Below are 13,329 nucleotides of genomic sequence, written 5' to 3'. Positions count from 1 at the left end.
ATAGGTACTAGGAACAATAGGATCATTATAAGTGATAGTCTTTTCTTCAACTTTAATAGGTGCAACTAATTTTACTTCAATAGGAGGATTATATTTAAAACAATTCTCCTTAGGGAGGTCAACATGAGTAGCAAATGATTCATAAAAAGAAGCTACTATCTCAGAGTCAAGTCCATATTTAGTGCTAAATTCACGGAAAGCATCGGTATCCATAAAAGGTTTAACACAATCAAACTTAGGTGTTATACCTGACTCCTTACCTTCGTCGAGATCCCAATCTTCCGAGTTGCGTTTAATTCTTTCTAATAAATCCCATTTGAATTTAATAGTATTCATCACGAAAGAGCCAGTACAAGAAGCATCGAGCATGGAGCAATTGTTGAGACAAAGCCGAGCATAAAAATTTGAATAATAATTTCTCTTGAGAGCTCATGATTGGGGCATGAATATAACATTGACTTCAGCCTCCCCCAAACTTGAGCAATGATTTCTCCTTCGCGGGGCCAAAAATTATATATATAATTATGATCACGATGGACAAGATGCATAGGATAAAACTTCTGATGAAATTCCAATTTCAATCGGTTGTAGTTCCATGATCCCATATCATCACATAGCCTAAACCATGTCAATGCCTTTCCCTTCAAAGATAAAGGGAAGACCTTCTTCTTGATAACATCCTCGGGCATACCTACAAGCTTAAATAATCCACAAACTTCATCCACATAGATTAGGTGCAAATCGGGATGCAATGTTCCATCTCCTATAAAAGGATTAGCTAGCAGTTTCTCTATCATACTCGAAGGAATTTCAAAGTAAACATTTTCAGTAGGTTCAATAGGTTGAGGAGAAACACTTTGCTCTACTGTTCGGGGTGAAGATACCCTGAACAAACCCCTCAAATGGTTACTTTCCATAGTAACAAGTGACAGTAAATTTCAGCACACTATACAAATTTTTTCTTACCAAGTTCCACTTACCAAAGGCGCTTCACTCCCCGGCAACGGCACCATAAAAGAGTCTTGATGACCCACAAGTGTAGGGGATCTATCGTAGTCCTTTCGATAAGTAAGAGTGTCGAACCCAACGAGGAGCAGAAGGAAATGACAAGCGGTTTTCAGTAAGGTATTCTCTGCAAGCACTGAAATTATCGATAACAGATAGTTTTGTAATAAGGTAATTCGTAACGGGTAACAAGTAACAAAAGTAAATAAGGTGCAGCAAGGTGGCCTAATCCTTTTTGTAGCAAAGGACAAGCTTGGACAAATTCTTATATAAAGGAAAACGCTCCCGAGGACACACATGGGAATTATCGTCAAGCTAGTTTTCATCACGCTCATATGATTCGCGTTCGTTACTTTGATAATCTGATATGTGGGTGGACCGGTGCTTGGGTGTTGCCCTTCCTTGGACAAGCACCCCACTTATGATTAACTACTCTCGCAAGCATCCGCAACTACGAAGGAAGAAATAAGTTAAACCTAACCATAGCATGAAACATATGGATCCAAATCAAGCCCTTACGAAGCAACGCATAAACTAGGGTTTAAGCTTCTGTCACTCTAGCAACCCATCATCTACTTATTACTTCCCAATGCCTTCCTCTAGGCCCAAACAATGGTGAAGTTTCATGTAGTCGACGTTCACATAACACCACTAGAGGAAAGACAACATACATCTCATCAAAATATCGAACAAATACCAAATTCACATGACTAATTATAGCAAGACTTCTCCCATGTCCTCAGGAATAAACGTAACTACTCACAAATCATATTCATGTTCATAATCAGAGGGGTATTAATATGCATATAGGATCTGAACATATGATCTTCCACCGAATAAACCAACTAGCATCAACTACAAGGAGTAATCAACACTACTAGCAACCCACAGGTACCAATCTGAGGCTTTGAGACAAAGATCGGATACAAGAGATGAACTAGGGTTTGAGAGGAGATGGTGCTGGTGAAGATGTTGATGGATATTGACCCCCTCCCGATGAGAGGATCGATGGTCATGACGATGGTGACGATGCCCCCCTCTCGGAGGGATGTTTCCCCGGTAGAACAGCTCCGCCGGAGCCCTAGATTGGTTCCGCCAAGGTTCCGCCTCGTGGCGGCGGTGTTTCGTCCCGAAAGCTTCCTCTGATTTTTCCCAGGGCGAAAGACTTCATATAGCCAAAGATGGGCTCGGGAGGCCTACTAGGTGGCCCACGAGGCAGGGGGCACGCCCAGGGGGTAGGGCGCGCCTCCCACCCTCGTGGGCAGTGGGTGGCCCCCCTCTAGTATTTTCTTTGCTCAATATTTTTTTATTAATTCCAAAAATAACTTCCGTGGAGTTTCAGGACTTTGGGAGTTGTGCATAATAGGTCTCTAATATTTGCTCCTTTTCCAGCCCAGAATTCCAACTGTCGGTATTCTCCCTCTTCGTGTAAACCTTGTAAAATAAGAGAGAAAAGGCATAAGTATTGTGACATAATGAGTAATAACAGCCCATAATGAAATAAATATCAATATCAAAGCATGATGCAAAATGGACGTATCAACTCCCCCAAGCTTAGACCTCGCTTGTCCTCAAGCGGAAGCCAATATCGGAAAATATGTCCATATGTTTAGAGATAGAGGTGTCGATAAAATAAAATACGTACATGAGGGCATCATGATCGTTCTTATAACAGCAACATATATAAATATTGTCATATGATTTCTTATACTAAAGTAACAATCTATTTACAATGTCAAGTATGAATCAGAAACTTCATTGAAAACTAACAAACTATAATCTCGGTCATTGAAGCAATTGCAATTTATCATAACATCGTAAAGAGTCAATATAAGAGCTTTTCAGCAAGTCCACATACTCAAATATCATTTAGTCTTTCACAATTGCTAACACTCACGCAATAATTATGGGTATGAAGTTTTAATCGGACACAGAGAAAGATAGGGGCTTATAGTGTTGCCTCCCAACCTTTTACCTCAAGGGTAATGTCAACAATAATAGTTCATGCTAACTTACATCCAATTGGATATATATATTAGGATCTTTCCAACACAATGTGCTTGCCAAAGGATAAAATGTAAAAAGGAAAGGTGAAGATCACCATGACCCTTGTATGAAGGTATAAGACAAAAATAAAAGATAGGCCCTTCGCAGAGGGAAGCAGAGGTTGTCATGTGCTTTTAGGGTTGGATGCGCAAAATCTTAATGCAAAAAAACATCACTTTATATTGCCACTTGGTGATCCTCTTATTAAAAAGCACCAGTTGGAGAGCACCGCTGTCATTCGCATGCATTGCTATTAATTTATATTAACTATGACTGGATCTCTTTTACCATGAATTACAATGTCTAGTCAGTCCTTGATCTTTAGGGGTGCTCTGCATTTATGTTTTGCGGTCCCAGAAATGGCTAGCGAGATACCATATTGTTATGGCATATTATGATTGTTTTGAGAAAGTGTTGTCATTCGAGATTTATTATTATTGCTCGCTAGTTGATTATGCCATTGATATGAGTAACATGAGACCTAAATGTTATTGTGAATGTGATTAGTTCATAATCTTTGCTGAAAACTTGAATGCTGGCTTTACATGTTTGCAACAACAAGAGCAAACAGAGTTTGTAAAAGTTTTTGTTTATCACTTTTAGTTTGTCAACTGAATTGCTTGAGGACAATGAAAGGTTTAAGATTGGGGGAGTTGTTACGTCTCCATCGTATCTACTTTTCCAAACACTTTTGCCCTTGTTTTGGACTCTAACTTGCATGATTTGAATGGAACTAACCCGGACTGACGTTGTTTTCAGCAGAATTGCCATGGTGTTATTTCTATGCAAAAATAAAAGTTTTCGGAATGACCTGAAACTCCACGGAGAATATTTTTGGAATTAATAAAAAATACTGGTGAAAGAATCAAGGCCAAGGGGCCCACTGTCGGTGTCAAAACCGGCGGATCTCGGGTAGGGGGTCCCGATCTGTACGTCTTAGGCTAATGGTAACAGGAGGCAAGGGACACAATGTTTACCCAGGTTCGGGCCCTCTCGATGGAGGTAAAACCCTACTTCCTGCTTGATTGATATTGATGATATGGGTGTTACAAGAGTTGATCTACCACGAGATCACAGAGGCCAAACCCTAGAATCTAGCCTATGATGATTATGAATGTGATCGTCCCCCTAAGGACTAAACCCTCCGGTTTATATAGACACCGGAGGGGGCTAGGGTTTACATGGAGTCGGTTACAAAGAAGGAAATATAATATTCGAATCGCCAAGCTTGTCTTCCACGCAAAGGAGAGTCCCATCCGGACACGGGACGGAGTCTTGAGTCTTGTATCTTCACGGTCCAACAGTCCAGCCAAGGTATATAATCCAGTTGTCCGGATACCCCCTAATCCAGGACTCCCTCAGTAGCCCCTGAACCAGGCTTCAATGACGATGAGTCCGGCACGCAGTTCGTCTTTGGCATTGCAAGGCGAGTTCCATCTCCGAATTCTCCAAAGTAATTATCGAACACCTAAACCATGTATGGATCTGCAAGATGATCTTCACATACCACCGTAGAGAGAATAATATTTCAAAAATGTGACCTGCTAAAAACTTTTGACAACGTGTCATGACACTACGGTCGGATCATTATTTGAACCATTTTCCCACAACCAGCACTAGCGCACATTGCGAGGCGGTTTCCTCGGCACGTCTTGTTAAAGCAGAGATCATGTCCCCTTATCACGGGATTCCCATCAATATGGGTACGGGTAACCCAACCGCGCCATCAATCATGGCGCTTGGGAAATAAGCGATTCTCAACGGGCAAGTGGGGAGGCGCACCGTTTTCGCCGCCTCTATAAAGGGATAAGGATTCCCCATTTTCACCCACGCCTTCTTTCTTCTCTGCTTATCCATTCTCACACCCTCGAGCTCCAGCGCCCTAGTTCACGCCTTCTCCGCACAACCAAGCATGTCCGGAGCAGGAGGCAAGTGGGTGGCCTCCACCGTGAAGGAGGAGCATATTGCGAAGCTCCGGGCGGCTGGATACTTGGCCGCAGACATCGCGCACCGGCTACCGGACGAAGGGTAGATCACTCCAACTCCGGAACCCCATGAGAGGGTAGTGTTTCTTGCCCACTTAGTCCGTGGACTGGGGTTTCCACTTCATCCCTTCGTCTGCAGGCTCATGTTCTACTACGGGCTAGATTTCCATGATCTAGCCCCAAATTTCATCCTCAACATCTCGGCGTTTATCATCGTGTGCGAGGCCTTCCTCCGCATCAAGCCTCACTTTGGCTTGTCGCTACGAATCTTCTGCGTGAAGCCGAAGATCGTAAGCGGCCAGCAAGAGGAGTGCGGAGGTGCCATGGTGGGCAAGATGCCCAACGTCATCTGGCTAGACGGCTCCTTTGCGGAGACCGTGAAAGGGTGGAAATCGGGGTGGTTCTACATCACCGAGCCGCACGACGCCAACAGGGTAGCGGCCCCCAAATTCCGATCCGGAATCCCCATGCGGCTCACCTCCTGGGAGAAGAAGGGCCTAGCCTGGGGCGAGACTGCGGAGCTGACCGGACTTCAGAACTGCATCAGGAATATGAAGGACAAGAAACTCAAGCTCGTCAACGTGGTCCAAGTCATGCTTATCCGCCGGATTCTCCCGTGCCAAAGGCGGGCTTTTAATCTGTGGGAGTTCGTCCCGGCCGAACACCAGACGCTTCAAAAGCTCTACGGCATGACGCACAAGGGTGCATGGAAGGCGCTGTTCAAGGCCTCCGAAATACCTCCTCCCACATCCGAGCACCGCGGACTTCACGCCACGCGGGGTCCCCCGTCCGGTGAGTTTTCTGACTACCACAGGATGCAGTTTTTCCCAACGTATTCATGGGGGAATCTTAATTCATTGTGTGCATTTGATCCAGAGTATGTGGATATGGCGGAGCGGATGGACTGTCCGGCTCCACTGCCAGAAGGTCCAGCAGATGCTCTCCTGGCAGAGATGCTAGTCCCGGCGCCCTACAAGGCGTCGAAAAAGAAGGCCGAAAAGAAGGCCCCGGGGACCAGGAAGGGTCTCCGGCGTAAGGTCGCCTCATCCGAAGACGACGAGGAAAACTCCTCCCCCGAAGGGGAGGAGGAAGAAGAAGAGGCCGCCCCATCCGGAGAGGACGAGGGGCCTAAGAAGGCGGCCCAGGGGACTGGGAAGGGTCCCCGGTGCAAGGCCGTCATACCCTCGTCGTCCAAAGACGACGAGGCAGATTCCTCCCGCGGAGGCGGGGGGAAACACGAAGAAATTCTGCCTCCCTGCACTGGGGAGGAGAAGAAGAGGAAAGCCGCCCCGGAGGGGGTGGCTAGGACGCCCAAGAAGGGAAAGGTGTCCCTTTCGGATTCCTCCACCAATGTCGTCTATAGCGAGGAGTGGCTGCCTAGGGGGAAGCACCTAGTAAGATCGTAAGTATCCGCACTCTATTGTACTTTAGTACGACTTTGCTTCATAATCTGTTATAACGCCGAATAGGTATATGCAGTCTAGCCAGGGTCCATCCCGAGGTATCCTCTTCGGATGGGTCCTTGAGTGATTCGGCGATGAACTCGCTCCCAACAGCCACTACTCCTCGGCATGCGGATGACACGGAGGTGTTGTCCCAAAGGCTCCTAGAGCAAGGGGAGGTGACTCTAGAGACACCCCAAGGCGAAATTCCAGATGCCGGGCACACGGGGTATAAGATCCCCGCGGATGGTGCCGACGAGAGCCGCAGCAAGCCGGGCTCTCAGCCGGATACTGTGTCGGAACCTCTGATGGTTCCGGATTCGGGCAAGCGGCCCCTCGCTATGGAGGGCGAGCCATCCGTGCCGATGGCCTTCATTACACCCGAGGCGTCGGATAGTCTGCTGGAAGCGCTTTGCGGCGCTTCCATGGATAAAGAGCACCGTACTCTTATGAGTGCGGTGATTCGGAAGGTTCTGTCCGCCAAGAGCGGACTAACGGAAGCCTGCACCAGCCTCCTGACAGGTTTTGAGGTAAGTAATCAAAAATGTGTGAAATTATCACCCGATAGGTAGTAGCCCCTGATACTCTGTTTGGTGTTCAGAACGAAAAGCTAAATGGAGGGTTAATTATAATCCACAAGAGTCTAATAATAGGTGTGCATGTGAATAAGCAGGCGGTGCTGCTTGCCGCTGCTGCCCGCACGGCCGAGGTCGCCGGACTTAAACGGGACCTGGAGCAGGCACAGGGAGAGCTCGGCCTCACGAAGAGGCAGCTCAAAGAGAACAAAGGTGAGTGATACCCCGTCCGCATATAAAGAATAGACAAAAATTGGTTATTCTAACGACAAAGCGTCGTGACTTTGTAATAGGGGCCACCACGGAAGTGGCGTCTCTGAAGAAAGCGTTGTCCGAGGCCGAAGACAAGGCGGCCCTGGAGCGCAAGGAGCACGAAAAGCAAGATGCTAGAGTGGGTGGGGTACAGCAAGAGCTCCAGGATCTTGGCAAGAAGTTCGAGTCCTTGGAGCATGATCTCAAGATGAAAGAGTCTGAGCTTGCGAAGGCCCTTGCGAGTGTGAAAGACGCCAAGGTTGAAGCCGAAAAGGCACAACAGGAAATCTAGGCGGCCAAGAAGATAGCGGCGGGTAAGACATTCTTTATGCAAAGCAAGCATGTGGAGGAGACATTTCTTTTACTTACCCGGATTCGGAGCTCTCCAGGGGCGTTCGCAGGTCTGCCACGCAGCGTATCTGATGCTGCGGAGTTCTACCGTGCCGAGGAGGGGAGCTCAACGGAGAAGCTGTTCTGGTCCCAGTATGCTGGAGCCGAACACCCGGTGCCTTTGAGTGACCAATTGAAGCAGTTGGTTGAACTCCACGGGGCGGCCGAAGTGGCTATGAAAGGTTTCATAGTCCGGATGTGGCCTGGTGAGCCCTTGCCTGCCAGCTACTTCGGCATGATAAAGCGGATGGTAAACGCCTGTCCGCGGCTTGAGGTGATCAAGCGATCCGTTTGCATTGAGGGTGCCCGTCGGGCCTTTGCCCGTGCGAAGGTGCTTTGGGGCAAGCTGGATGCGGAGGAGCTGGTGAAGGACGGGCCGTCGGAGGGCAAGGCGCACCGCTGTCCCGAAAAATATTATGATGGCGTTATGAAAGGCGCTCGTCTCGTGGCCGATGAATGTACCAAGGACATGATCCTTGAGTAAATGTACTTCTGTCGTTGTTGTAATATAAAGACGAAGTTTCTTGCACTATATAACGCTTTTTGATTTAAAATATTACCTTCTGTGCGGCTGTTTATAAAATTCTGAAAGTAGGCCAGTCGTCGGCTTCCGCCCCCACGTAACTAGTATCGGGGTGTTCCTGGAAAAACCCATACACTCTTTATCCAAATTTTTGGTCCCTGAAGGAGGTGTCTGGCGCAGCAAACAAGGCAATCCGACTATGTGGCTTTATAACTTTCACTTAGCCATAGAAGTCTACAATTTTAAATTTTGGCGAAGCCCCTAAAATTTGAAAAGCCGAATTGGGGCGCTATATATGCCTAAATCGGACGAAGCCGATTCCTCGCCTAAAGCGGAAAAAATCTTTAAGGATTTTAAGACCTCTCGAACAGCGACCAGCTCTCGCCGCATCATGCCGGTCAGTTTTCGGCTTTCTCTACTGAGGTGCTCGTCCGGAAGAACCGGGACACAATCGCAGTAGTTCTCCCTGCGCTACCTTAGCTGATATAATAGAACGTAAGGTACCAAAACAAGGGAGCCAGGCAAACCCAACTATTGACCCAAGTCATGATTCGGAGCTGATGCATATGGTGTTATAAGTTCGGGGTGCCGCACTGTTGAAAGTGTTCAGACTTGTCTTGCCGCTATGGGGCGCCATAAGAAGCCCCTGGCAAACTGAACGTACCAAGGTGTACGGATGCAATATTAAATAAACATTTATAGGAAAAATGTGCAAATAGGAATAATAAGCTGACGCTATATATTATCTCCCATTGATGAATAATACATTTAAGCGTATGTTTACAATGAGTGCGTTTAAGCAGAAGTAAAGATGACTATTTAACATGTCCTATCCAAGGGCGGGCTGCATATAGGTATATAAAACAGGTATAACGATCGTGAAAAGATTCCACCTGGGTATTCCCTTTGTGCGCAAAGCCTGTTGCCTCCTTGGTTTTCTCTCCTGTGTAAGTCCAACAATCCGGCTCTTCTGAAGAGGCTGTTTAAAAGCAGTGTCCTGAAAGATAAGGGGGGGGGGGTATTAAAGTATGTTGCGGCTATACCGTACTGTTGACTAAGTCACTGTTGCGCCTCCGCCTATGCCCATGGTATTTTTAGTGCGTAATTATGTACACGCGGCGCGAATGCTGCTTTGATGGGGCTTAAGCGGAGGCCGGACTGCTAGTCGCGCTCTTGGCGTGCCTGGCGATCCTGTTGTGGGGTGCTCCAGACTCGCTTGACAATGTTCGGGGTTGTTGTCACTGGATTGGTGGTTTGCCGGAGAAGGCTGCATTGTACTTCTGCTGCGAGGGCTGCAGTATGCTCTTCTGTATGGAGAGAGCGGTCCATGTTTCCGTTGACTGTTATGACCCCGCGAGGTCCTGGCATCTTGAGCTTGAGGTATGCGTAGTGTGGTACCGCATTGAATCGAGCTAATGCAGTTCATCCAAGCAGTGCGTGATAACCACTGCGGAAAGGGACGATATTGAAGATTAACTCCTCGCTTCGGAAGTTATTCGGAGATCCGAAGACCACTTCCGGTGTTATGGAGCCGGTGCAACGGGCCTCTACTCCTAGAATTACACCTTTGAAGGTGGTTTTGGTGGGCTTGATCCTCAAAGGGTCGATGCCCATTTTGTGCACTGTGTCCTGATAAGCAGGTTCAGGCTATTGCCGCCATCCATAAGGACTCGCGTGAGGTGGAATCCGTCGATGATTGGGTCTAGGACCAATGCGGCTGAACCACCGTGATGGATGCTGGTAGGGTGATCCCTACGATCAAAGGTGATCGGACAGGCTGACCATGGGTTGAATTTTGGGGCGACTAGCTCCATCGCATAGACGTCCCATAGTGTGCGCTTTCGTTCCCATTTGGGAATATGGGTGGTGTAGATCATGTTGACCGTTTTCACCTGGGGAGGAAATTTCTTCTGTCCTCCTGTGTTTGGACGCCGGGGCTCCTCGACATCATTGTTGTGCAGCCCCTTGTCCTTGTTTTCGACGTTTATTTTACCGGCCTGTTTGAACACCCAGCAGTCTCTGTTAGTGTGGTTTGCTGGCTCATTCATAATCAATGAAAGCACCAATGTCGGTGTCAAAACCGGCGGATCTCGGGTAGGGGGTCCCGATCTGTGCGTCTTAGGCTAATGGTAACAGGAGGCAAGGGACACAATGTTTACCCGGGTTCGGGCCCTCTCGATGGAGGTAAAACCCTACTTCCTGCTTGATTGATATTGATGATATGGGTGTTACAAGAGTTGATCTACCACGAGATCGTAGAGGCTAAACCCTAGAAGCTAGCCTATGATGATTATGAATGTGATCGTCCCCCTAAGGACTAAACCCTCCGGTTTATATAGACACCGGATGGGGGCTAGGGTTTACATGGAGTCGGTTACAAAGAAGGAAATATAATATCCGAATCGCCAAGCTTGTCTTCCACACAAAGGAGAGTCCCATCCGAACACGGGACAGAGTCTTGAGTCTTGTATCTTCACGGTCCAACAGTCCAGCCAAGGTATATAGTCCGGTTGTCCGGATACCCCCTAATCCAGGACTCCCTCACCCACACCCTGTCCACGAGGGTGGGGGCGCGCCTGCCCCCCTGGGCGCGCCCCCCTGTCCCGTGAGCCCCCTGATGCTCCACCGACCTCAACTCCAACTCCATATATTCACGTTCGGGGAGAAAAAAATTGGAGAGAAGGATTCATCACGTTTTACGATACGGAGTCGTCGCCAAGCCCTAATCTCTCTCGGGAGGGCTGATCTGGAGTCCGTTCGGGGATCCAGAGAGGGGAATCCGTAGCCGTCGTCATCATCAACCATCCTCCATCACCAATTTCATGATGCTCACCATCGTGCGTGAGTAATTCCATCGTAGGCTTGCTGGACGATGATGGCTTGGATGAGATTTACCATGTAATCGAGTTAGTTTTGTTAGGGTTTGATCCCTAGTATCCATTATGTTTATAGATTGATGTTGCTATGACTTTGTATGCTTAATGCTTGTCACTAGGGCCCGAGTGCCATGATTTCAGATCTGAACCTATTATGTTTTCATGAATATATGTGAGTTCTTGATCCTATCTTGCAAGTCAATAGTCACCTACTATGTGTTATGATCCGGCAATCCCGAAGTGACAATAATCGGGACCACTCCCGGTGATGATCGTAGTTTGAGGAGTTCATGTATTCACTAAGTGTTAATGCTTTGGTCCAGTACTCTATTAAAAGGAGGCCTTAATATCCCTCAGTTTCCAATAGGACCCCACTACCACGGGAGGGTAGGACAAAATATGTCATGCAAGTTCTTTTCCATAAGCACGTATGACTCTATTCGGAATACATGCCTACATTACATTGATGAACCGGAGCTAGTTCTGTGTCACCCTATGTTATAACTGTTGCATGAGGAATCACATCCGACATAATTATCCATCACTGATCCAATGCCTACGAGCTTTTCACATATTGATCTTTGCTTAGTTACTTTACCGTTGCCACTGTTACAATTACTACAAAACTGCTACTGTTACTTTTGCCATTATTACCGTTACTTCCATATTACTTTGGTACTAAATACTTTGCTGCAGATATTAAGTTTTCCAGGTGTGGTTGAATTGACAACTCAACTGCTAATACTTGAGAAAATTCTTTGGCTCCCCTTGTGTCGAATCAATAAATTTGGGTTGAATACTTTACCCTCGAAAACTATTGCGATCCCCTATACTTGTGGGTTATCAATACTATAATATCATGGAACAATAAAAAAAGTATAGATACGTTGGAGACGTGTCAGGAGCATGCATAGTGGTACTTTAATTCGAGGACTAACAAACTTTTGCAATAAGTATGTGAGTTCTTTGTGACTTATGTGAGTCCATGGATTATACGTACTTTCATCTTTCGGCCATTTGCTAGCCTCTTCGGTACCATGCATTTCCCTTTCTCACCTCAAGATGTGGTGCAAACTTCGCTAGTGCATCCAAACCCCATGATATGATACGCTGTGTCACACATAAACATCCTTATATCTTCCTCAGCCACCATACCGGCAATTCCATAGCCATTCCGAGATATAATTCCATGCAACTGCCACCGTTTCGTTTTTATGACACGCATCATCGTTGTCATATTGCTTTGCATGATCATATAGATGAAATAGTATTTGTGGCTCAGCCACCATTTGTAATATTTTTATACATGTTATGCTAGATCATTGCACATCCTGATACACCGCCAGAGGCATTCATATAAAGTCATATTTTGTTCTAGTATCTAGTTGTAATTTTGAATTGTAAGTAAATAAAAGTGTGATGATCACCATTATTCATTATTAGAGCACTGTTCCAAGTGAGGAAATAAATAAATAAATAAAGAGGCCAAAAAGAGCCCAACAAAAAGATGAGAGAAAAAGTGAGAAGGGGCAATGTTACTATCTTTTTTCACACGTGTGCTTCAAAATGGCACCATGTTTTTCATATAGAGAGTCTCTTATGCTTTCACTTCCATATAACTAGTGGGAATTTTTCATTATAGAACTTGGCTTGTATTCTCCAATGATGGACTTCCTCAAATGCCCAAGGTCTTCATGAGCAAGCAAGTTTGATGCACACTCACTTAGTTTTCTTTTTGAGCTTTCATACACTTATAGCTCTTAGTGCATCTGTTGCATGCAAATTCTTACTCCTTGCATTGAGATCAATTGATGGACATCTCCATAGCCCATTGATTAGCCTTGTCGATGTGAGACTTTCTCCTTTTTATGTTCTCCATATTAATCTCTAGTTCTCTACCACCATATTCTATTTCACCCATAGTGCTATATCCATGGCTTGCGCTCATGTATTGCGTGAGGGTTGAAAAAGATGAAGCGCGTTAAAAAGTATGAACCAATTGCTTGGTTAACACCGGGGTAGTGCATGATTTATACTTTGTGCTAAGAAGATGGAGCATGACAAGGCTATATGATTTTGTAGGGATAACGTTCTTTAGCATTGATATTTTGAAAGGCATGATTGTTTGTTGGTATGCCTGAGTATTGATGTCTTTATGTCAAATTATAGACTATTGTTCTGAATCATTCAAATATAAATATTCATGTCATAAAAGAAACATTACATGATGAACAT

The sequence above is a fragment of the Triticum aestivum genome, chromosome 4B, assembly GCF_018294505.1.
Source record: "Triticum aestivum cultivar Chinese Spring chromosome 4B, IWGSC CS RefSeq v2.1, whole genome shotgun sequence".
Lineage (NCBI taxonomy): Eukaryota > Viridiplantae > Streptophyta > Magnoliopsida > Poales > Poaceae > Triticum > Triticum aestivum.
The sequence above is the reverse complement of the archived record's forward strand: the minus strand, read 5'-3'. Positions refer to the sequence as shown.